We start from the raw sequence: 26,548 nt of genomic DNA, 5'->3' as shown, positions 1-26,548 counted from the left end.
GAACTCAGGGAGTTGGTGATGGACAGGGAGGCCTGGCGTGCTGCGATTCATGGGGTCGCAAAGAGTCGGACACAACTGAGTGACTGAACTGAACTGAACTGAACTGGAGGTTAGGGATGGTGGACTGGGTGGGTGTGACTGAAGAGGTAGCAGGCTGGCATCTTTGTGATGGTGGACTAGTTCTGTATCTTGATTGCTGTGGTGATTACATCTATCTACAGAATGTGTAGATATGATAAAATGGCTTAGAACTATACACACGTTGTCTGTCACTACAGTTATGCAAGATGTAGCCACTGGGAGAAACTGGGTGTAAGCGATGCAGGATAGATTGTTCTTTAGTTACTTACTTACTTAGTGTTAGCCGCTCAGTCGTGCCCGACTCTTTGTGACTCCATGGACTGCAGCCCGCCAGGTTCCTCTGTCCATGAGATTTTCCAGGCAAGGATACTGGAGTGGGTTGCCATTTCCTTCTCCAGGGGATCTTCCCATCCCAGGGATCAAACCTGGGTCTCCTGCACTGCAGGCAGATTCTTTACTGACTGAGCTACAAGGGAAGCCCCAGACTGTTCTTTACTATCTGATTATTTCACAATAAACACATTTTGAAAAGAAGAAGCCCTCATATTTATTTGGTGAAAATTTTTTATTTTCATTTACCTTTAATAAGTGTTTTTTTCTGCATTATTATAAAATTTGTCCCATAGAAATCTTACATGGCAGTAGCAAATTAAAACAGGAATTTTCTCTCCTTAATGTTGTTTTACCTTTGCGTCATTGTGGTTTAGATTTGCGAGCTATTGATGCCAGTATTTATAGGAGAGAATGAGGTGACTGTTTCACCCCCTTCTCACTTCACTGTAAGCAGGACTGCTCTGTGGGGTTACTTTTCAGTAGGAACGCTAAAAAAAGAAATTCAGATCCTTCATTATGCCTGCCTTACCCAATGACCTAATTTTATGAGTTTGTTTGCTGCAGTCAGAGGTACATTGGTGGCTGTGGAGTAGAATTCTCATTACACAAGGTTAGGTAAGTAACCTATATGATTTTCCTCTTCATAACTTTGACTAACTGAACTTGGATTAACTACAGGTTTTCTCTTGTGACTATCCTGTTTTCCGCTAATTAATCAAAATTTCCGGAAGCTCTTTCTGTACAACTAACTAAACTAGATCTCTCTACAGAGGTGGGAGTAGAAATTACTCTGGGAATCTTGATTGTGTTACTGATTTGCATAGTGTTAATGATTTGTATGTTAATGGGATCAGGAGGCCCAAGACTTGCATGTCAGTACAACCTGTATCCTATTTCCAGTTCTGGAGCCATGCAAGGTTAACTTCACCCTTGTTTTTGGTTTCTTTTTATTTAATTTTTGTTGCACTGTATTTTATGTCCAGAATTTTATATCAAGTAGCATTTGGGAATATGACTTTGAGCTCTCTGCTCTGCTTTTGCATATACTATCTCAATTACTCCAAACAGCCATCTTTTATTTTAAGTAATAATTTAGTATTTCGGTATTCCATTGTGTTGGCATTCTGTTTAAATGCCATATTAAATATTAAAAATTTGATGAATGCTTTCAAATGCATTCTAAATGACACGTGGGACACTTACATTGGTTTGATACAATAGTATTATTAAATACGCCTTAAGAGACTTAATATCATTTCAGTGCATCCAGTGAAGGAAACTTAGAAACCATAATCAAGAAGCTCATCTATTAAAAAATTTTCAGTCTACCATTTACTTACATTAGTCCTCTGATGTTCATCTTGAAGTTTCTATTTCAAGTATTATTACAGATGTACAAATAAAGGTGAAATGAATGGTAGTATATCCCAAGATCTATGTAGTGGTTAACCAATAATGAAACCATTACAGTTCATCATGATAAAGCACACACACTTGGAAATGTATTTTTGTTATTATTTTCATTATGACAGTGTTGAGAGGGGCTCAATTAATCAGTCTAGGGTGTAGCCATCTGATGGAAAGATGGGATTTGTAATGAGAGGTTTACTATTGGGTGGCAGATTTGGCAGGTAGCCCAGAGAACTAGCTTGGGCTGGTGAACCACACATCCCACTGGCAGCATTTGTGGCCCCGGACGTCGTATCTATATGCAAGTATTTACTCAGAGGAGTAGGAAAGGCGAAAAAATAAGAGCATGTATGTGAATGGCATAATAAAGCAGTGGGCTCCCAAACTGTGAACTAACTTTCAAAATGCACCCATTATTTGAAATCCAGTTTTACCTCCTGACAAATGCTAAGAATAACAAGACTGCTTGTATTATAGTATACTCAGCAGTAAAAGTATAACTGTAGACGGGTTTTTTAAACATTTATTTTATTGAAGTATAGTTGATTTACAGTGTGTGGTTTCTGCTGTACAGCAAAGTGACTCAGTTACACATATATATACATTCCTTTGCAGATTCTGTTCCATTCTGGTTTATCACAGGATATTGAATATAGTTCCCTGTAAACATGTTTTTCGTCAATAAATTGGGTCTTATATACTGTGGCAGGCAGCCTCAAAGATGGCTTCCAGTGATCCCTGCTTCCTGATATCCACACCCTTGTGTAATTCTTTCCCTTAGAGTGTGGGCTAGACTTTTTAAAAATATTTTTATTTATTCTATATTTATTATTTGGCTGTGTCTGGTCTTAGTTGCAGCACGTGGGATCTTCCATGTGTCACACAGACTCTCTAGTTGTGGCGCTTGGCCTCAGTAGTTGTGGCTTAGTTGCTCCACAGCATGTGGGATCTTAGTCCCCCAGCCAGGTATCAAACCTGTGTCCCCTGCAATGCAAGGCAGATTCTCAACCACTGGACCACCAGGGAAGTCCCAGAATGTGGCCTAGACTTTTTGACTTCCTTTTAATGAAAAGAATAAGCAGAAGTGATGAGATGCCACTTCTGATATTCGGTTATAAAAAAGACTATGACTTTCTCTTGGAGTGCTTGTTCTGGGGTGTGTTAGTCTGCTTGGGCTACCATAAAAAATACTACAGACTGGGTGGCTTAAACAACAGAAATTAATTTTCTCACAGTTCTCAAGGCTAGAAGTCCCAAATCAAGGTGCTGGCTGATTCTGTTCCTGATGAGGGCTCTCTTCCTGTCCCATAGGCAGTCGCCATCTTGCTGTGTGCTCATATGGTCTCTATATGTGGGAATGAGAGAGAGCTCTCTGGAATCTCTTCTATAGTGGCTAATCCTATTGGATCAGGGCCTTACCTTTATGACCTCATTTAACCTTAATTACTTTGAGAGGCCCCATTTCCAAATACAGCCACACTAGGCTTAGGGCTTCAACTTAGGAATTTTGTGGGCATACACACATTGAGTTCACAGTGTGCTAGAAGCCAGCTGTCATGTCACGAGGCAGCCCTGTGGAGAGGCGCACACTGGTGAGTTTGGACACGGATCTTCTATTGCCTGCCAACAGCCATGTGAGCCATCTTGGACCTGGCTTCTCCCCCGGTTGAGCCTTCAGATAACTGCAGTCCTGGCCCACACTTTGATCATAGCCTCATGAGAGACTGGATCAACACCACCCAGCTGAGCTGCTCTTGGATTCTTGATCTATGGAAACTATGAAATAATAAATGTTTATTGTTTTCAGCCTCTAAGTTTGGGATAATTTGTTATGTAGCAATAGGTAAATAATACATATTGTAGTATTTAATATTTGACTCTTCAGTTCTTATGTCAGAAACTTCAGAAGTTGCATCTGTTATTAAGACAGTCTGATTATCATCAGGGAGTGGAAGAACAGGGCATGTGAAAAGGGACTGACACCTTTCTCTTCATTGATAGTCTTCTTCCCAGAAATGATTTATAGAATAAGGGAGTATGCTGATGAGTATAATGGTTTTATCTGACTCAGGGAATTGTGTGTTTTATTGGAACTATCTCTGGGCCCTTTGATTCAGCAAATGCATCCTGAATAGAATGTATGGAAAGGCTTTGTCACTGCAGGATTTCACAGACGCAGTTGTCACTGAGCATAATTTTTACCAATGAACACCAAACAGCCTACAGGGGTGACAGCCTGATAGCCAGTGGGAGGGGAAAGTTGGCAGATGAACCATTTACAATTATAGTGCTTGCCCAGCAACCTTCAACTTTCCCGAATGCCCACTGTAAGGATCTATTTGCCTCAAGTCTCTTAAGACCGTGGACTACCCCGTGCTCCATTGGCATGCTGGAGTAGTTACATTCGTAGCCAATTAGCAGGGTGGCATACACTCCGCCAAGAAGCCCCAGTCTCTATAGACCCGGTATAGAGAGTGAAATTAGCTGAGACAAATACCTGTTAATCCCCAGTTCTTGGCCGGCGTGGAGCGCCTACTGTGCAGTGCTAATAGTTCTGGGAAATCCCAATTCCCAGTGTCAAGAGTTGAACAGACTAAGTCTGTTAAATGAAGAAATTTACAGCGCATTAGCTTTGATCAAGAAATTCTAGGTGCAAGTCTCTTAAGCAAATGAATGCTGCTTGGGAATACAGGTCACCCTTTCTGGGAAGCTGTTTTTAAGCAAGTTTATCTTCACTCTCTTTCCCATGCCAGAGCCAGGGCAGAAAAGTGACACTTTGAGTGTCTGGATTTGGAGGCAGTAGAAAATAGTCTTATTTGAGCAAGAGGAGAGAACTGGGTGACTGTACCAGAGTTATGTCCACGGGAGCTTGGATATGGTTTTTGGAAAATGCGAAATTTGTGACAAAAATTGCAGGAACCCTTACAGCTTCCATCGCAGGCTCTTTTATACTTATATGTGTAAGCTGCGCCCTCTGCTGGCTGCATCAGGCTATGTCCTTGTTCTTTCCCCCTCCCCCCGCCTCCTTCCTGGGAAAAACGTGTTGTATTTTCCCATCTAAATTATGTTTTCAGTTGCATTCTATCAGCTCGATGCTGTCTATGCAAAGAATGAGGCAAGCAGAATTGAAATCATGGCGTGCACCATACAGTCTGTCACTCAAAGTTCTGCATAACGGCTCTCAGAGAAGGACGAAAGATTCAGAATTCTTCAGGACACACTATAAATGTTCAGATTCTGATTCCTGGCTAAGTTCACAGACACCCAGGTTTATTATTTTTTTTGTGTGACATATCTTTTAATGTAATTCTTGTTCCACCGTGGAAGGCAGAAGGATTTTTTCTTAGTCTCAGGAAATATTTTTAATTAATTCATATGTTTTAATTCAGAATGCTTTTAATTCTTGGTTATATGAAATCTAAGGGAGATTGGTGTCTCAGCTCTGGATAAGGCAAGGGAGAGAGGATGAATAAAGTCGCAGTGAAAGAGGAGGAGGGTGGGCTGCTGAGACCAGTGGTGGGGAGCCTTTGAAGAAAGATGATTTATGTCTTTGACGTATCAGTGAAAGGAAACCAAAAGAAGGTGTGCAACTAACAATTTGTTAAGGGCTTCTCAGGCATAAAGCACTCACCATTTTTTTTTCCAAAAAAGGAAGAAAGGAGTATCCATTCCATGGAAGGCAGAGGAGAAATTACAGCCTAGCCCCTGAGATGAGCATGCCATGAAGAGTCAAGGTGGTAGATGGTCGTGTAGAATTTCATTTTGGAAAGGCATATTCAAAATGTAGTCCAGGAGGTTTGTGAAAATGAGCCTATATCATTTTAATCCCTCTAGATTGACACACATCATTTAACCTTCTCCCCTCACCCCCTGCGCAGAGGTTGGCATTGTCTGGTGTAGTTGGCAGGACTAAGACCTATGACAAATAATACAGGTGCTTTTTTAAACTGGGATTAAGTCCCAGTTAGCAGAGATATACAGCTGAGCTGTTTGGGTAACCCTCTCTCTCCTCCACAGTGGGCTTTAGCTGATGAAAGCATTCTCTAATAACTGTGGTCACTGTATGCTTATTCTGTTGATCCCAATTCATAAAAATAAAATCTATAGCAAAGAAGTTTCTACTGATGTCAGGATTGGAAAACTCACTTTCAGGCCAACTCTATGCATGGGGGATGTTAAGTTCTTACAACAATGGATTCCAGCTACTGGTGTTTACGAAGAGCTAGAGATAAGGACCCATGCTGTTATAATACAGTAGAATATTTTGTGATTACATGGGAGTACCACAGACATGTTTAATCTTAGTCTGAAATTTGTATGCAACATAACATTGCTGAAAACTTTTAGCTGTTTTAAGCTCTGAGTATTAAAAAAATCAAGCATTTTGCTTGCCATTTTTATTTTAAAGATTATATTTTGGTAATTTTTTTCTATGTTGTTCAGTCATTAAGTTGTGTTCGACTCTGTGACTCCATGGATTGCAGCACGCCAGGCTTCCCTGTCCTTCGCTATCTCCCATAGTTTGCTCAAACTCATGTCTATTGTGTCAATGATGCCATTTTTTTCTATATTTGCAATATATCCAAGTAAACAATTGTTTGATAATCCAGTCCTTCTAATTTGAGAGCTGTACTTTGTATACCAAAGTGTTTACCAGTAACTCATGAGAGTAATGGTTCAGAGCATGGGTTTTGGAGTTAAACAGACTTGGATTTGACCTTAGTATATATGTGATCTCAGAGAAGTTATTTCATGTCTTTGGATCTTAGCTTTCTTTAATTATAAAGCTAGGATAATTGTAGTATCTACTCATGGAGTGGTAAGGATTTATTAGGTTGGTGCAAGCATAATTGCGGTTTCACACTGTGAAATTTTAATCATTATAACTAGGCTCAAATACATCTTTGTTAATCAAAATACAAACCATTACAGTCAACACATTTTTGCCAACAAGAAATAAGTTTGTTTATTCCTGTAGGGTAAAAATCCATGCTTCTGGATTTGACGAGCTCTTGGAAAGCATTTTCTGCCTCCTGCTGGTTGTAGAAGCATCTTCCTTGCAAAAACTTTGTCGAGATGCTTGAAGAAGTGGTAGATGGTTGGCAAAAGGTCAAGTGAATATGGTGGATGAGGCAAAACTTCATAGCCCAATTTGTTCAACTTCTGAAGCACTTGTGCGTTGTGTGGTTGCACGTTGTCGTGGAGAAGAATTGGGCCCTTTCTGTTGACCAATACCGGCTGTAGGCATTGCAGTTTTTGGTGCATCTCATCGATTTGCTGAACATAATTCTCAGATGTAATGGTTTCACCAGGATTCAGAAAGCTGTCGTGGGTCAGACAGGCAGAATACCACCAAACAGTGACCATAACCTTTTTTGGGGGTGCGAGTTTGGCTTTGGGAAGTGCTTTGGAGTTTCTTCGTGGTCCAACCACTGAGCTAGCCATCACTGGTTGTCACATAAAATCAACTTTTCATCACACATCACAATCCGATCGAGAAATGGTTCCTTGTTGTTGCATAGAGTCAGAGAAGATGACACTTCAAGATGGTGGTTTTTTTTTTTTTTTTAATTTTTGGTCGGCTTGTGAGGAACCCACTTATCAAGCTTTTTCACCTTTTCAATTTACTTCAAATGCTGAGTTATTTGGCAACCTCTTGTGTAGTTGTAAGAGGATCAGCTTTGATGATGGCTCTCAGTCGGTTGTTGTCAGCTTGCAATGGCCGGCCACTGCGCTCCTCATCTTCAAGGCTCTCATCTCTTGCAAAACTTCTGGAACCACCACTGCACTGTACATTCATTAGCAGTTCCTGAGCCAAATGTGTTGCTGATGTTTCCAGTTGTCTCTGCTGCTTTACAACCCATTTTGAACTCAAATAAGAAAATCTCTCAAATTTAGTTTTTGTCTAACATCATTTCCAGAGTCTAAAATAATTGTCAAATGCACAGCAAGTAATAAGTCATTGCCAAAAAAGAATAAAGTGAGAAATGTGCATTAGGATGATGTATAACATAGCCACATTTAAGAACGTATTTGAATATTGAATAGCAAGGTTCAAGAATGCAAAACCACAATTACTTTTGCACCAACCTAATAGTTAAATCATGCATAAAAAGTTAAGCCCAATTCTTGGCCCATGTATCTTCTAAAAATGTTAGCTGTGTAAATAGTACATCAGACAGACAAGAATCTTGGGATGAACTTAGAAAACATCAACACTTATTTGGGTCTCCCATTGTCCCTTTACATTTATTTTGTGGAAAACTTTCTTCTCCAGCCACAGTTTAAAAATTCGGTCAAGTCCCCAAATTTCCTGGCTACTCATAGGAAAAAAGCAATTTCTAAGGTGACTTCAATTTGCAAACCCCACCTCAATTCAGCAGAACTCCCAGTCCCAGAGAGTCCAAGTCTGACTGAAAGTGAAATTTCTCTGTTCTCTGCTTCTCTTCCCCAGTTTGCTGCCTAGACTTTCGATACCTTTGGAATCAGAGCATGGGAAGAGAGGAAGGGAAAGAGGAGCAGGGACGTTTTTATTTGTTGGTCATGTTTCAGAGTGGCTTTGCAATCTTTGGTCAAGTGTTTGAAGTTGAATCTCTCTGAGCTTTTCTGTGGGTTCTACAGAGAAGCCATGCTGGGCCTCCCTCCTTTCAGGCAATGTTGCCCCATCCCCTCAGTCCTGGTGATGCCTTTCTCAGCCTGTTAGTCCTGCAGGCTTCACACTCTGACAGGCGCCCTCTTAGGCAGGGTCCTCATTTGTTCCCCAGGATTTATACACATTTGACCTGTAACTGAAGATTGGTGTCTTTACTTCCTAGCTACATTGGTTCTCTAAAGCCAACCATCTGTTCTCAGTCAGCTGTCAGTTCACCACGGGCCCTCTTCTATTGAACACATACTAAGCTCTCCAAGCGATGCCTGTGGAGCCTGTCTCACCTGACTTGGAGATGGAGGTAGTGCCCCTATCCCATGCCCTTGAAGGGTACAGTAATGAGAATCAGAAATCAGCCCTTTCCAAAAAGTAGAAATTATTCTCGTTACAAGTGCTCTGAATTTCCAATATTTTTCTTTTACATCTTCAGTGTGGGTGAAATATCTGACACTTACTCTCCCACTATGAAATCTCTGGGTGGTAGCCTAGGTGTGGGGCCTGAAAGAGGACAATGAATAGAGGAAGACTCCACGGTGCATAACATGGAACAGGGGCACATTAACTGGGGTAATGTAAATCATGGTGTGAGTTTCATTCAGTTGTTCGAAAATATGGAATGCCTGCCATTTAGCAGGCCTTGGGTAAATATTTGTTGGCTCTGTGAATGAATTTTCGCCTAATAAAGGAGTGTAGCTAGGCTGTTCATATGAATGTGTTGCACAGCATAATTGTAACTTAGCTGTAAAACCAAAGGGGCTATTTTTAAAAAAGTCTCCTTTTCACCACAGTGGCTTTTATGCGCTCCCTTAGCTGGTCAACGTAGGAGGGTCCCGAGGAATTGAGGTAGTGATCCCAGTGGGTGGATGACAGGGAAACACAGTAAAAAGCTTGTCGAAGTGACCGCTTTTTGGCTCACATTTAGTTTTGTCCCTTTGCAGTCATATTGTGCCAGCAGCATCACTGTGAGGATGTAATAATCTCGCTAAAAGCGGCTTTGTGTGTGTGGGCAGTGGAACAGAGAAACAGAAGACATTTCTAGAATGCCATTTTAATCATGTAATTGAACACTTGCCCATGTACCTGGAATTTAAAGATGATTCTTTACTCCTTTCTGCTGAGTTTCATGGGAACTGGGGTCTGCAAGGTGGATGAGGGAGTGGTTTGGATCCATATGGCATACACAGCTCCCAGAGAACTTAAGGTCACTGTCCCTGGGTATTGACATTTGACTGTATATGTTTATCAGGCTAATAGAGTAGCTATCAAATCCAAGAGAATGTTGACCTTTTCTGTATATACACATCATATGTATGTTGGCTTGAAGGAATATGCCTTATGCCTACTTTTTTTTTTTGGCCACTCTGTGTGGCATGAGAGATCTTAGTTCTCCCACCAGGGATTGAACCTGTGCCCCCTGCATTGGAAGCACAGAGGCTTAACCACTGGACCTCCAGGGAAGTCCCAAATATGTCTACTTTTAACCAAATGATGGTGGATTAGTTTAGAGCAGCTGAAAAAGAGTAATGATGAGTTCAGTGTTTTGAGGACTACTTTCTATAGGGAGCTACAAATACATGTGGGGCTCAATTAAAACATTAATCCAGCTATAAGCTCTGTTATTGAATATAAGAGGAAACAAATTGACAAGGTGGCTTATTTTTGAACAAAGCAACTGGCCCATGATGATATTATTTTGATGTATCTGGGATTATCATAATAGCAAAGTCCGACAGTAAATAGAAAAATGAATGGCAGTGAGAATCCAACAGAGACCATTTCTCTAAGAATAGGAGTCAGAATATGCACCATTGTATTCACAGTATCATTAAAATATGAATAAACAGCAGCAACTTTTTTTATTATGCAGTGAAAGAACCTCCTACAGGGCACTGAAAATTGAGTGGTGTGTGTTTAATAAATTAAAATCATCAAGAAATGGCTATTTACCAGGATGCAGGAAGGACTCTGAGAATAATGGGGGTTTAGCTAGGGACATAAATGAAACTGATTTATTATGAGGTAAGGTTTTAAAGGTTTGAAAATGTTAATTATATGGCAGAGGTTGGGAGGGGAGGAGGGGTAATGGTGAGAGATGAGACCACAGAGTTTAGCTGGTGCCCCAAGGTGAAGGGCCACTTTTAGTAAGTTAAGATGTTTGGGCTTTTTCTTGAGGGAATCTCTTCTGGGATTTTAAGCAAGGGACAAAAATGATCAGTTAGCATTGGCTGTGTAACAAACTGCATCAAAACTTGGTGGCTTAAGACATCAGCCTTTTATTATTTTTCATAAATCTGTAGGTAGGTTGGGCTGTTCTTTTGGTCTAGTCCAGCTCAGCTGAGGTTGGATGGTCTAGGAAGGGACGTCAGTGAGATGGCTGGGATCTCTCTCCACATGGTCTCTCATTCTCCAACAAGCCAGCCCAGGCTTATTCCCATGATGGCTGAAGAGTTCTCATGATGGCTGAAGGGTTCCTAGCAGCAAGAGAAGGCAAGTACCAGTGTGTGAGCACTTCTGAAGCCTCTGCTTGGGTCCTGTTTATTAATGTCCCATAGGCTGAAGTAAGTCACACGACCAAGCTCAGATTCAAGGAGTAGAGAAATAAAGCCTACCACTTGATGGGAGGAGCTGTAAATGTCATAGTCATTTTTCTCCTGATCTGGCATAATTAAATTTGAATTTTGGAGGATGGACTGAAATGTGGCAAGTCTTCAGCAAGAAGAGGTAGGTGACAGATGTAGTAATCAAAAAGAGAAGTAATGGATAGTGGCAACAGTGATAGATGCTGAGGATTTAAGGGACTTCCTTGGCAGACTCTGATGCTGGGAAATATTGAAGGCAAAAGAAGGGGATGGCAGAGGATGAGATGGTTAGATAGCGTCACTGACTCCATGGACATGAATCTGAGCTTTGCTGGGAGATAGTGAAGGACAGGGAAGCCTGGAGTGCTGCAGTCTATGGGTTGCAAAGAGTCAGACATGATTTAGCAGCTGAGCAACAACAACACCTTGGCAGTCCAGTGGTTGGGAGTCCATATTTCCAATGCAGGGGGCAAGGGTTCGATTCCTGGTCAGGGAACTAAGATCCTACATGTTGCACAGTGCAGCCGGAAAAAAAAAAAAAAAAAGTAAGAGATGTCAAGAATTTAAGAAATATTTAGGAGATAGGATTAACAGATCTTGGTTTAAGGGTCTGTGTGTGTTGTAATTTCAGAATCAAGCATGCTATTCATGTTTTGATTCATAATAGTCCTTCTGTGGGGACTTTTTATTGATATATATTTGTAACTGAATTAGACTACTTTTGATAGAAGTGCACTGGCTGTGACGGACCGGGCAGCAGAAGCATGGCCGAGAGGAGCTACCTCTCGCCTGAGGCCAGGGGTGGCTGCCGAGAGGAGCAACCCCATGTCCAAGGAGCAGTGGCTGCGCAGGCACAGGAGGGCCAAGAGGAGCTGCTCCATGTTCAAGGTCAGGAGGGGTGACCTCCTCCAAGGTATAAGGAGCAGCGGCTGCACTTTGCTGGAGCAGCCGTGAAGAGATACCCCACGTACAAGGTAAGAGAAACCCAAGTAAGATGGTAGGTGTTGCAAAAGGGCATCAGAGGGCAGACAGACTGAAACCATAATCACAGAAAACTAGTCAATCTAATCACACGGGCCACAGCCTTGTCTAACTCAATGAAACTAAGCCATGCTGTGTGGGGCCACCCAAGACAGGTGGGTCATGGTGGAGAGGTCTGACACAATGTGGTCCACTGGAGAAGGGAATGGCAAACCACTTCAGTATTCTTGCCTTGAGAACCCCATGAATAGTATGAGAAAGCAAAATGATAGGATACTGAAAGAGGAACTCCCAGGTCAGTAGGTGCCCAATATGCTACTGGAGATCAGTGGAGAAATAACTCCAGAAAGAATGAAGGGATGGAGCCAAAGCAAAAACAATACCCAGTTGTGGATGTGACTGGTGATAGAAGCAAGGTCTGATGCTGGAAAGAGCAATATTGCATAGGAACCTGGAATGTCAGGTCCATGAATCAAGGCAAATTAGAAGTGGTCAAACAGGAGATGGCAAGAGTGAATGTCGACATTCTAGGAATCAGTGAACTAAAATGGACTGGAATATGTGAATTTAACTCAGATGACCATTATATCTACTACTGTGGGCAGGAATCCCTTAGAAGAAATGCAGTAGCCATCATGGTCAACAAAAGAGTCTGAAATGCAGTACTTGGATGCAATCTCAAAAACGACAGAATGATATCTGTTCGTTTCCAAGGCAAACTATTCAATATCACAGTAATCCAAGCCTATGCCCCAACCAGTAATGCTGAAGAAGCTGAACGGTTCTATGAAGACCTACAAGACCTTTTAGAACTAACACCAAAAAAGATGTCCTTTTCAATATAGGGGACTGGAATGCAAAAGTAGGAAGTCAAGAAACACCTGGAGTAACAGGCAAATTTGGCCTTGGAATATGGAATGAAGCAGGGCAAAGGCTAATAGAGTTTTGCCAAGAGAACGCACTGGTCATAGCAAACACCCTCTTCCAACAACACAAGAGAAGACTCTACACATGGACATCACCAGATGGTCAACACCGAAATCAGATTGATTATATTCTTTGCAGCCAAAGATGGAGAAGCTCTATACAGTCAGCAAAAACAAGACTAGGAGCTGACTATGGCTCAGATCATGAACTTCTTATTGCCAAATTCAGACTTCAATTGAAGAAAGTAGGGAAAGCCACTAGACCATTCAGGTATGACCTAAATCAAATCCCTAATGATTATACAGTGGAAGTGAGAAATAGATTTAAGGGACTAGATCTGATAGATAGAGTGCCTGATGAACTATGGAATGAGGTTCGTGACATTGTATAGGAGATAGGGATCAAGACCATCCCCATGGAAAAGAAATGCAAAAAAGCAAAATGGCTGTCTGGGGAGGCCTTTCAAATAGCTGTGAAAAGAAGAGAAGCAAAAAGCAAAGGAGAAAAGGAAAGATATAAGCATCTGAATGCAGAGTTCCAAAGAATAGCAAGGAGAGATAAGAAAGCCTTCCTCATCAATCAATGCAAAGAAATAGAGGAAAACAACAGAATGGGAAAGACTAGAGATCTCTTCAAGAAAATTAGAGATACCAAGGGAACATTTCATGCAAAGATGGGCTCGATAAAGGACAGAAATGGTATGGACCTAACAGAAGCATAAGATATTAAGAAGAGGTGGCAAGAATACACAGAAGAACTGTAGAAAAAAGATCTTCACGACCCAGATAATCACAATGGTGTGATCACTGACCTAGAGCCAGACATCCTGGAATGTGAAGTCAAGTGGGCCTTAGAAAGCATTGCTATGAACAAAGCTAGTGGAGGTGATGGAATTCCAGTTGAGCTATTTCAAATCCTGAAAGATGATGCTGTGAAAGTGTTGCACTCAATATGCCAGCAAATTTGGAAAACTCAGCAGTGGCCACAGGACTGGAAAAGGTCAGTTTTCATTCCAATCCCAAAGAAAGGCAATGCCAAAGAATGCTGAAACTACCACACAATTTGCAGTCATCTCACATGCTAGTAAAGTAACGTTCAAAATTCTCCAAGCCAGGCTTCAGCAATATGCGAACTGTGAACTTCCAGATGTTCAAGCTGGTTCTAGAAAAGGCAGAGGAACCAGAGATCAAATTGCCAACATCCGCTGGATCATCGAAAAAGCAAGAGAGTTCCAGAAAAACATCTATTTCTGCTTTATTGACTCTGCCAAAGCCTTTGACTGTGTGGATCACAATAAACTGTGGAAAATTCTGAAAGAGATGGAAATACCAGACCACCTGACCTGCCTCTTGAGAAACCTATATGCAGATCGGGAAGCAACAGTTAGAACTGGACATGGAACAACAGACTGGTTCCAAATAGGAAAAGGAGTACATCAAGGCTATATATTGTCACCCTGCTTATTTAACTTATATGCAGAGTACATCATGAGAAACTCTGGGCTGGAAGAAGCACTAGCTGGAATTAAGATTGCCAGAAGAAATATCAATAACCTCAGATATGCAGATGACACCACCCTTATGGCAGAAAGTGAAGAGGAACTAAAAAGCCTCTTGATGAAAGTGAAAGAGGAGAGTGAAAAAGTTGGCTTAAAGCTCAACATTCAGAAAACGAAGATCATGGCATCTGGTCCCATCAATTCATGGGAAATAGATGGGGAAACAGTGGAAACAGTGTCAGACTTTATTTTGGGGGGCTCCAAAATCACTGCAGATGGTGATTGCAGCCATGAAATTAAAAGACGCTTACTCCTTGGAAGGAAAGTTATGACCAACCTAGATAGCACATTCAAAAGCAGAGACATTACTTTGCCAACGAAGGTCCGTCTAGTCAAGGCTATGGTTTTTCCAGTGGTCATGTATGGATGTGAGAGTTGGACTGTGAAGAAAGCTGAGCACTGAAGAATTGATGCTTTTGAACTGTGGTATTGGAGAAGACTCTTGAGAGTCCCTAGGACTGCAAGGAGATCCAACCAGTCCATCCTAAAGGAGACCAGTCCTGAATATTCATTGGAAGGACTGATGCTGAAGCTGAAACTCCAGTACTTTGGCCACCTCATGCGAAGAGCTGACTCATTGGAAAAGACCCTGATGCTGGGAGGGATTGGGGGCAGGAGGAGAAGGGGACGACAGAGGATGAGATGGCTGGATGGCATCACCGACTTGATGGACATGAGTTTGGGTGAACTCCGGGAGTTGGTGATGGACAGGGAGGCCTGGCTTGCTGTGATTCATGGTGTCGCAAAGAGTCAGACACGACTGAGTGATTGAACTAGACTAGTTTAAAAAGGCTTAATCTCTACTTGACTCTATAGCTAAATATGAGGAAGAGAACTAGAAGGACAGATCGTACTGGGTAGAGACGATGCAGTCAGCTTTCACCTATTCACACAAACATGATGATTTTCTAGTCATTAATAAAAGTTCTCTGGATATGGCTTGTACATCTGGTGTGGACTGAAGGAGTGGGTCATTATGTAGACAGTTGGTTTAATGAGTCAAATCCCTAGGAAATACCTTCTATGCCAAAGTTACTAGGCTAAGACCTAAGGGCAGTTTGAAGAGACATAAGCCCCTGACTTGGTTCCATTTTTCCCTTTATGCTGGGGCACGAGGCACATTTACAGCACCTTGAAAAAGATTTGTCACCATTCAGAGATGTAGGTAGCTGTTGAATCAGTGGGAATGATAGTGAGGTCTTCTGAAGTCCTGAGGAGGAAGCAGGATTCACAACTCAAGCTGTCTGGCTAGGAGTTAGATTGGTAGAATGTATACTCTGGAAGATGATTCAATTTTAAATCAGTTTCTCAGAAAAAGTTGATGTGTTGGAGTTAAATTACTTTTACAATTGAGTTATGAAAAAATGGACCACAGTAGATTTCTTTCTGAGTAGTATACTTTATTGCTAGCTCTTCTGCTTTTAGCAAAACTCCTATATAAAATTTTATTTAATAGCATTAAAATGTTTTTTCCTTATAATGTTTGTTTGTTAAAATAAAAATGTAGTGCCACTCCCCCCTTTGTTTTGAAAATTTATAAAAAATGATATGGAGGTCTGAGTCAACTATCTGGGTACTTCAGGTTTCTATAATTTAGGATAAGATTTTGTATAACTAAAGGCATATACATGTTTTTTTCATTTTTTTCTCTAGATAGCTGTCATAAGGTTAGCATTCATTCAGAGCTTCCAATCAGCTTTATCTCTCTGATTTTCCATTGTATTAATGTGGACATTTTATATATTGAAAAAGAAGTTTGGCCTTTTAAAAAATGCTTTGGTATTTACATCTGATGACTAGGAAACCCTTGTTTTACTTTCTAAGAAAAAATAAAGTTTCTATAATGTTTCGACCATTCTTACAACTGCTAATCATGGTGATAGAAAATCAAGTAATTATTGCTAACACTTTACATACATTTCCTCATTCACTTATCAGAACAATACTTTAACATGAGCACTATTTTACCCCCAGTTTACAGAAGAAGAAACTGAGGAACAGAGTGGTTAAGACACTTTTCTAAGTCCATATAGCTATTAAGTGGGAAAGCCTTGGAAGTTTGGACTATTGCACAAAAATACTCATGCTGTCACTTACAGCCTCAGGGGAGGAGTATATGTGCCCATTCCACTGATTTTGGGCTTGGCTGTGTGACTTGTTTTGTTCTCTTAGAAGGTGGAGTGTACCTTACCACTTGTTGCCCTTGAGCTTGGCCATTGACTTGAATTGGTCTTTGGGATATTAGCAGAAATGATGCAAGCAGAGACTCAAAATGTACTCATGTGATTGGGTTTGTCCTATTGCATTTCTGCTAGTATCATGAGAAGAACATATGCCAGTTAACTCATTGGTCCAAAGAGGAGATCTATATCAAGCAGGTATAGATCCAACCAACAGCATGAAGCCAACTCCAACTGATCCCAGCCTAAATCAGCAGAACCACTCCAGCTTTGCAGTGGTGAGTGGTGAGTGAGAAGGAATAAGTGATTATTTTTTTAAGCTTCTGAATTTGGTGTCATTTGTTATGGAAGAAGAGCTAACTGATAAAGAGCCTAAACAGTCCCAATCTAAGAGCCTGCACTATTAATCAGTGTCAGTGTATCAAATTTAGCATTATTCCTAAACTGATATTTCTAAAACAACTAAATCAAGTTCATTTGTCAACAAAAATTAGCTCTAGAACAGTATGGGATAGATACTATTATAGAACTATTCTTCTTGGTAGTTACATGTCTTCATATCTCTTTCTGTAACTTTAAAGTTAAGAATACAGATATATGATTTTGTTTACTGTCCAGTTCACACAGCCTCTATGTACATTTCTTGGTCTTCAGCTTCTAGGTGTAATCCACTTATGAGTTAGGGAACATGTCTGCCACTCTGAAACAATATCTGAGATGGATAAGTGAACACATTTTGAATGACACAAATGGTTCCCATTCACGGAAAAGCAATGACAGGGAAGGAAATGGAAAACTGGATACTTACAATAAAAATAACTAACAATGCGAAGAGGTTTGTTCTGCACCAATGGGTCAGAGATGTAAAATTTAGATAGAGGTGTGGACAATAGCTACCTGAGCAATGACAGACTTTGTTTTTCACCTTTTAAGATGTTGATCTTATGCATTTAAAGCAGTGCTGAGAAAAGCGAAAAGCAGGTCAAGGTCTTGGTTTGAGCTTGCCTATGTTCGCTCCCTGAAGCTTTAGGGCATAAAATAGCATGGGAGATTATACATTTTAGAACATGGATTATCTAGCCTCCTCCAGTGGACTGTACATTTGTTTCATGAGCTATTTTCTAAAATATGTTCTGAAATTTTGGGATTGGGGGGCATATAGGTTTTGAAAATGGATGGTCACTCAAAAAATTAATACATTTCTTGGTTGCAGAAATTCTAGATTTTAATGCACTAAGATGCTTTATGAATCTTCCAGAGTGGGGGTGGACCATGCAGCATTTTCTAGGCTATTTGTTCCTGAACACTGTTCAAGGATTTACTCCCTGGGCTGAAATTATACAGAACATGCATTAGGGAGTTTTGCTCTAAAATATTTTTCTAATAAAATCCTGTTCCTTCAGGGACCCTTTTTCACTGTATTCTCAAAGCATCCAGTGAAATAAGTAGAGAATAAAGTTTATTGGCCAGATTCTTCTTGATGAAGAAGGGGAGGCTGCCTATGAAAACCTACATGCTAGTGAGCACGATGTGAGTTCTGGCACCTGAGTTCATGGAATCAAATTCTGATTTTACTAATAGTGTCAGCTTGGGTGTCTGTGCCTCAGTTTTCTCATCTATAAATAGGAATGATAATTCATGTACCTAGTCTCATAATTTTGTTTTGAGGACTTAATGAGATAATAACTGGGAAGCAATTAGTGTAGTGCTTAACATATGGTAGATTCTCAGTAAATATTATTGTAAATTATAATTATAAATTTACTAAGGGACTTGATACAAGAATATATAAAGGAATCTTGCAACTCAAAACTAAAAAGACATAATCCAATTTGACATTTTAAAAAAGGGCAAAGGATTTAAACAGACATTTCTTCTGGTGTACAAAAAGGTGTACAAATGGCCAATAAGCACATGACAGGGTGGTCAGTGTCATCAGGGAAATGCAAATCAAAGCATAGTGAGAGACTACTTTACTCTCACTAGGATGGCTATAATAAAAAAGACAGATAATAACAAGTGCTGGAGAGAGGATGTGGAAACACTGTAACCCTCACACATTGCTGATGGGAATGTAAAATGGTACAGCTTCATTGGAAAACAGTTTGCTAGTTCCTAAAAAGGTTAAACATAAAGTTACCATATACTTCAATTCCACTTCTAAACATATACCCAAGATAAAGAAAAACATACTTTGACACAAAAACTTGCCAATGCAAGGTTATAGTAGCATTAATCATAAGAGCTAAAAAGTGAAAACAATCCAAATATCCATCAACTGATGAGTGGATAAGGAAAATGTGGTCTCTCCAGACATTGGGATGCCATTCAGCAATGAAAAGAGATGTGGTACTGATACATGTTACAACACGCATAAACCTTAGAAACATCCTAGGTGAAGGAAGCCAGTCACAAAAGGCTGCATACTGTATGATTTTATTTATAGGAAATATCCAAAATAGCTCAATCTATAGAGACAGAAAATAGATTAGTGGCTGCCTAGAACTGATGGGGACTGGGTATGAAGGGAAGCGACTGCTAATGGGTTTTGTTTTAGGGGGATAAAAATGTTCTAAAGTTAAATTGTGGTGATAGTTACATAAACTTCTGATTATAGTACACACATTGAATTACACACTGTGGGTGAATTGTATGGCATATACAAATTGAAATATATATATACTGACTTGTATATATATATATAAATGCTAAATATACATTGTAGAAAAATATATTGAATTATATATATACATATATGTTGAAATATATCTCAATAAAAATGTTAAAATTATAGTTATTATTACTAAGCAAAATGGCTGGCACTAGCCTGTGGGACTTCCCAATGTATGGAAATGTCTGATATCAGTTGGATTCCTCCCATAGCTGCTAATTGTGCTGTACAACTTAGACTTCCCAGTGAGGTCTGAAGTATGACAAAAGATGAGAATGTTGGATGGCATCACTGACTGAATGGACATGACTTGGAGCAAACTCTGGGCGATGGTGAAGGACAGGGAAGCCTGGCATGCTACAGTCCACAGGGTCACAAAGAGTCGGACATGACTTAGCGACTGGACAACAATTGAGGTATGAGTTGAAATGTCTGGGAAATTTCTCTCCTTCTCTATTTTTATGGTAGATATTTGTGCTGAGGCCTTTGATTACAGTCTTTGTGTCTGGTTGATAAAAGGGATGAAGAAAGATGTGGATGAGGCCAAGTTCATAGCCCATTGAGATGATCATAACCAGGTGTCTTTGCTTCCTGCTCCGTGGCCAGAGAATTCCTTCTCATGTGCAGATTGGCCTTTGGGGAATTTCTTCTGTGGCATCCACAGCTGGGAAGTGATTCTCTTCTTCAGTTTGGTTATAAGGTCTTCTCTCCTTTATGTCTTTGGCAGTGAGCTCATTATTTCTGTTTTATAAAGCAGAATGTAAAATCACTTCCTTTCATCCAGCTAGATTGGTTTTAGATTTTACATTCAAGACTAGATAGGGAACTTTATTGTCTTCTTAATGTATGTGAGTGGGGGTGGGGGAGAAAAGTACTCAACTAATTGAGGGATTGTTGCAGACATCATGACATATTACCCCTAAATACATCATCCTAAGAACAAGGACTTTCTCCTAAATAAGCACAGTATAGCAACCCCCACTTCCCCAGGAAATTTAACAATCATGAATCTAATACATAGACCATATTCAGATTTTTCCCGTTATAGATTGGAAATATTTATTTTTGTTTTGATGACCTTTCTAGAACCACCAAGGTTGTGTGTTTTTTTTTTTTTTTTTTTTTTTTTTTGGTGCTTTTGTGCTTATCATGCACATTATTTTCTATTTACTTGACCTCCCAGCGCTAGGCTGGGAGTTAAGAGCTTTGCTCACAGTTGCAATTCAGCACAGACTTGGGTACCACCAACTCCTCTGCTCACAGCGCCACCTATTGTGCGACCCATAATAGATGCTCAATAAATTGAGTATTGCCAGTCAGGGTCCATGTTGCAGAGATACATTTTGGTATTTCTGAGTGTCTAGTTTTAAAGCTCACTATGAGTTGCCCTTGACTGCCCTTTTCCTCAGATTTCTTGGCATTGCTATCAGTCTTTTGTATACTCCATCTCCCTACTATACTCATATATTATCTTTTGTGTGATTTTTGATAGCTCATGAAGCACTGAGTAGAAAGGGAATAAGAGTGATGATGTAAGTGGAAGAGACTGAGATGCTAGTTATATTCAGAGCAAGTGGGTACTTTTAAGCTGGTGTCAGCTGTCTCAGTGGCAAAACCCCAAAGTTACCAGTACTTTTGAGCAGCTCAGGGTGTAATTTTCTAGCCTGTTTCCACATTCTTTTTACAGGTATAATGTTATAATACCAGAATGGTACTGGGATCAGATCAGACTGGAAGTAAAAGATCCCAGAGGTTTTATACTTTAGTCCTGGTTGGCAGGAAGATTTGCCATGGGTAATCAAGGTGGTTGTCAGTTCATCTGTTTTGTCTTGTCAGGAAGCCTGCAGGACTATGACATTTTTAAGGCTTGTCGAGTTTATTAGATCCATGAGTAATAGTTATGTCATTTAAATTATGCTCTAAGGACAAGGGTGATGAAGGAGTTTAAGACAAACTTTTCTTAGCATGCCTTTGGGAGCACATTAATATCTGACATTACCTACTTTGACAGGGTCCTCAAGAGTAAGATTAAGGAAAGGAATGGATATGTTTGGAAGCTCTGAAGTGTCTTAGTCCAGGTCAGTAGAAACTAGAATCCAGTGTTTTCAAGATGTTGGATACTGTTTAAAGTAGAGTGAGGCCTATGTACTTACTTCAGTGTTTATATATGGATGCAAAGACCATGCTTGGCATGATTTCTTCATCTTCATCAAGTAGTTATAATGTGATACAGATTTGTTTCCTATTGATAAATGGAGAACTTGAAGTGTAAGGGTTGCTAAGTAAATACCCCCAAATGAGAACTGACAAGACCTTTCAATACACGGTGGAAAAGCCAAACTTTTATCAGCATTTCCTTGGCTTTTTCAAATCTCAAAACAAAAGACAAGATGAATACAGGGTAAACTTTTTTAATCCTAGATATCTGTAACAGAGATGTCACTTTTGAGTTATGCTCAGTGTTGGTCATTTAAATAAATCCTAATGATTTACTGAACAAGTGTGGGGTTACTCTTTTTCATCTCAGTGACTTCTACAAAGATGTCTGAAAACACAAGAGATAAGAGTCTTTGGGCCTCAAGAAGGATATCAACAGAGGAATGTTGTTATACACAGGTGAAATATTGAAAGTGGCCATATCTTTTCTTCTTCTTCTTATTTAGAACTTTCTCCTTATTCTACAAGCTAGGTACCCAGAAACACCACTGTGGCAGCTTACTTAGGTCTGGTCTTGGACAGTTCTCTCAGTACTTGGAAAATTTCTCAGCTTTATTGCCGCATTCAACTTTTGCTCATTTCCCCAGTCTAAGAGTCTAAGGGCTTTGTGACTTTAAGTAAACAAATGAATTAATTTGCCCTTTGGTGTGTGTGGCCATTTTAATGTAACATATAATCTTTCAAAATATTTTTAAAAGTTCTTTAACTATGAAACTTTTTAATGGAATTTTAAAAACGTGTACAAAAGCAGAGACACTAACTCTAAGGGACTTGTCTTCAATGATTATCAATACACGACCAATCCTGCTTAATATAGAGCCTCACCTCCCCCTCCCCCCGATGATTTTTAAGAAAATCCCAAATAATATATAATTTCATCTACAAAAATTTCAGGGTATCTTATAAAGACTTAGAAACTACCATACCATCATCATAGCTAAATATTAACAGTAATTCCTTAAAATCATCAAGTATGTAGTCATTCACATTTATCTGATTATCTTATAACTTTTAAAAATAGTTCATATACTTTGTTTGCATTTGGATCCAATTAAGGTTCATACATTTCAGTTGGCTGATATGTCTCAAATCTCTTTTAATCTACTGGCTTTTTCTTCTCTGTCTCTGTCTCCCCTTCTCTTCTTTACCCACTCACTTCTCATGTATTGAAGAAATTGATCATTAGTCCTGTGCTCATTTGGATTTGCTGACTGAACCCTTGTAGTGTCATTTACTGTGCTTCTGTTTTGCTCTCCGAATTTCCTGTTGTTGTTCAGTCGCTCAATCGTGTCTAACTCCTTGTGACCCCATGGACCCCAGCATGCCAGGCTTCCCTGTCCTTCACCATCTCCCGGAGCTTGCTCAAATTCACATCCATTGAGTCGGTGATGCCACCCAAATATCTCATCCTCTGTCGTCCCCTTCTCCTCCCGCCTTCAATCTTTTCCAGCATCAGGATCTTCTCCAATGTCAGCTCTTCGCATCAGGTGGCCAAAGGATTGGAGCTTCAGCTTCAGCATCATTCCTTCCAATGAATATTCAGGACTGATTTCCTTTAGGATTGACTGGTTTGATCTCCTTGCAGTCCAAGGGACTCTCAAGAGTCTTCTCCAACACCACAGTTCAAAGGCATCAATTCTTTGGCACTCAGCCTTTTTTGTTGTCCAGCTCTCACATCCATACATGACTACTGGAAAATCCATAGCTTTGACTAGAGGGAACTTTGTCAGCAAAGTAATGTCTCTGCTTTTGAATACACTGTCCAGGTGTGTCATTGCCTTTCTTCCAAGGAGCAAGTATCTTTTAATTTCCTGTAAATCGGTTGATTTGGAGGCTCTATTAGATTTATATTTGAGTTTTGGGGCAACTTCACTGGAAGTTTTGCATGTTTTTTCCTCTTATAAAGGTTTTAGCTGTACTCCACATATTTTGATATATTGTGTCTTTATTAACATTGTTTTCAAGAAAATTTTCAAATTTTCCTTTTCTCCAGTCTCCTTATTTTTGAATTTTCTTAATTCTGATTTATGCTGTTCTTTCAGAGCTTCCACCATTTTCTAAAACTGTTTAGCTGATGTTGAAATATCAGTGTGCAGTTTTTAATCACTTTTGTAGGTATGACTTTCTGGATTGCTTTCTTTGTGGGAGCACTAGTCTACTCCTTATTCTCCTTTTTGTCCCAATCACATGGTAGAAAGTCAATTGTGAGTAAGTTTTCCTGTACTGTTAGAAGGGTGGGGTGGACCAGGTAGCTTTTTTGGCCTCACAGATTTACAAATCCCTCTTCCCAGGCTTTCTCAAGGTGTTAAAGAAAACGATCTCGCTGTTTCTGGGATCTGCCTCCTCCGCCCACCTCCTTCGCTTTCATCTGACCTCGTCATCAGAGGTGTCCATATTGTCCCAGTCTTGCTTAATTTGGCGTTTTCCTCTCAGCATTTTATCATTACTGTGGAGTTTTCTCTTGGGAGGGAGATTTGGTTTGTTAGTTTTGACGTGTGAAGGGTCCAACCTGCTGCAGCCACATCATATCTTACTGCGTCAAGACCCCCTTGATGAAGGCACTCATTCACAAATTGCATCAAGCAGAATCCCTTCCGAGTTTGGCTGGCCATTCTCAGGCTGCTCTGCTGTGCATACTTGCCGATCTGGGGGTTTCCTGTACTCAGGGACATCAGAAGCCCACCTGCCTTCCTTCTGCATCCTCCTGTCCGGATGTGTAATCCACATGAATTGTGCAGCTGTTGGAGTTTTGCAATACCTTCTTACTAGTTTCCCCACGTCCAGTGCTTTCTCCCTCTAATACCTGCCTTGTGTGCGTGCTTAGTCACTCAGTCGTGTCTGACTCTTTGCGACCCCACGGACTGTAGCCTGCCAGGCTCCTCGGCCCATGGAATTCTCCAGGCAAGAATCCTGGAGTGGGTTGCCATTCCCTTCTCCAGGGGATCTTCCTGACCCAGGCATCGAACCTGGGTCTCCTGCATTGGCAGGTGGATTCTTTACTGCCTGAGCCACCCTTAACCATATTCTGTCTCACACCGCCACTCTCCTGGATGGAGTTCTCACTCCTGTCACATTGTTTCCTGCTTCTGGGGCTTTGCTAGTGCTGTGGTTTCTGACTACAGTAACTTTCCCATTTCTTTGACTAACTCCTTCAGTTAACGGTTTCCCTCCCCCAAGAGAAAGCTTCCCAGATCCACTCCTCCACTCAGCCTGAGTTAGCTACTCCTTTATGCTCTCACAATGCCTCATGAACATATCTTGCCTTGTAGTCATCACTGCATGATTAGCTATTGAAGGGCTCTTCACGTCCTCATCACCTAGCTTAGCTCATGACTGGCCTAAGCTAAACTTTGTCTTACTCACATTTGTTTCCCTAGCACTTTGCTAAGAATGGTTCTTCATAGATGGTTGTAGAATAGAGGAATGAATGAAAAAATAAATGAATTATTAGTTGGATATTTTTAGGTGAAGTGTGAGAGGCACACATGAAAAAGGATGAGTTTCCAGTATAACTCCAGTAGAAGAGTGGAGTAAAAGAGGATCCATTCTGTCTACATGTGGGTTTGGCTCTCTGTGACATGTTGCTTCTCTGTAAGAGATTATAACAAAGTTCAAACTTTGTTTCTCTCCATATTCACAATCTGGCAAAAGCAAGACCACACGGTCCCATTGTGGTTTGTAGGCAGATGTGTGCGTGTGTAAAGTCTGTCTGTTACTGATCAGTACCAAGGTAAATACAACATTGAGAACCGATTGATTCAAAGCACTGTGAAAACAATGCCCATGGGAAACCTGTGTGTGTGTGCGTGTGTGTCTGTCTGTCTCTGTGTCTGTATCTCAGCACAAATGGCTGAAGCTAGATGAAACAGTGACCTAAAACTGGCAAAACTGAGCACTTCCCTGATAAACATGCACCAGTTGTTTGGAGGACTGAATTTATATTTGTGGAAGTAATTCGCGCATGATAAAGGCAAGGAAACAAGGGAGAGGAAGAACAGGCTCCTCTCCTTAATCAACTTTTTTCTCCGAAGAAATAAAAGTAGCCAACACCTGCTCTGGAGGATGATGAACATTTGAATGAAGGAGATATGCTTCATTGAAGTCAGTAAACAGGCAAGTTAATATACTAAGTTCACAGCACATGGAGCTATTGTTGTCTTCCTCCAACAGTATTTAGATGATAATTTGGGAAACAACTTAAGTGTAGTAAGAGAATCCTTGAAGGCTGAGACCAAACCTCTGTTATCTAATATCAGTGACAAACCTATTTCTATAAATACTAAGAAGCAAGCTTAGTATTTTGCAGAATGCTAAAGACGTGGCAGTATGTAAGCCGGGACCAAGCTAAACTTATGAAATGATTTATGTAGTTGTCCGTCCATCCAGCAAGCACTTAGTGATTATGCACTATGGTGAGAAATGTTATGAATGTAATCAACGTGGTCAGCCCTTCAGCTGACGTCATCTGCATAGCATTCTGTTCCTCCCCGCACCCGCCCCCCACCCCCACTTGCACATTGCGCAGCTTCTGGGATCTTAGTTCCCTGACCAGGGCTCGAATCCAGGCCCTCAGCAGTGAGGACGAGAAGTCCTAACCCCTGGACTGCCAAGGAGTTCCCAGCATTCTGTCCCTTTATCCTTTTAACTTTTCCACTTGATGCTTTTTTAAACCCTAGCTAGTGTGTTTGGCTGTTTAGACTTTGGGACCAAAGGTTACTCTAGCCAGAGAGATTGTAAGGAATTCTAGCTCAGTAGACATGACCCAGCCTCAGCCTTTATAGCACAAGCTCTCCTGGATTTCTGCTTAATGGAGGCCACTGGACTCAGACTTTGAATGGCAGCTCTTGGAATTTTGCAGTGCACAACTTGCGTAGCCTAATATGGCAGCCCTACATAGGGACTGATTCTTTCCACTTTCCTTGTTCCTTCCAGGGAGTCTACACTAAATTGTCCTTATAAAAA

At 40.5% G+C, this 26,548-nt stretch overlaps 1 long non-coding RNA gene across 1 annotated transcript; it reads left to right on the top strand.

The window, feature by feature from the left end:
- Nucleotides 1-892: 892 nt before the first annotated feature.
- Nucleotides 893-20,449, top strand: LOC129639290 (uncharacterized). Its single transcript, XR_008708329.1, has 3 exons — nucleotides 893-1,029; nucleotides 11,781-12,026; nucleotides 19,582-20,449. It is a non-coding gene; the product is annotated as an uncharacterized LOC129639290 (long non-coding RNA).
- Nucleotides 20,450-26,548: the final 6,099 nt, after the last annotated feature.

This window comes from Bubalus kerabau, chromosome X (genome assembly GCF_029407905.1).
Source record: "Bubalus kerabau isolate K-KA32 ecotype Philippines breed swamp buffalo chromosome X, PCC_UOA_SB_1v2, whole genome shotgun sequence".
Taxonomy (NCBI): Eukaryota; Metazoa; Chordata; class Mammalia; order Artiodactyla; family Bovidae; genus Bubalus; species Bubalus kerabau.
The sequence above is the reverse complement of the archived record's forward strand: the minus strand, read 5'-3'. Positions and strand labels throughout refer to the sequence as shown.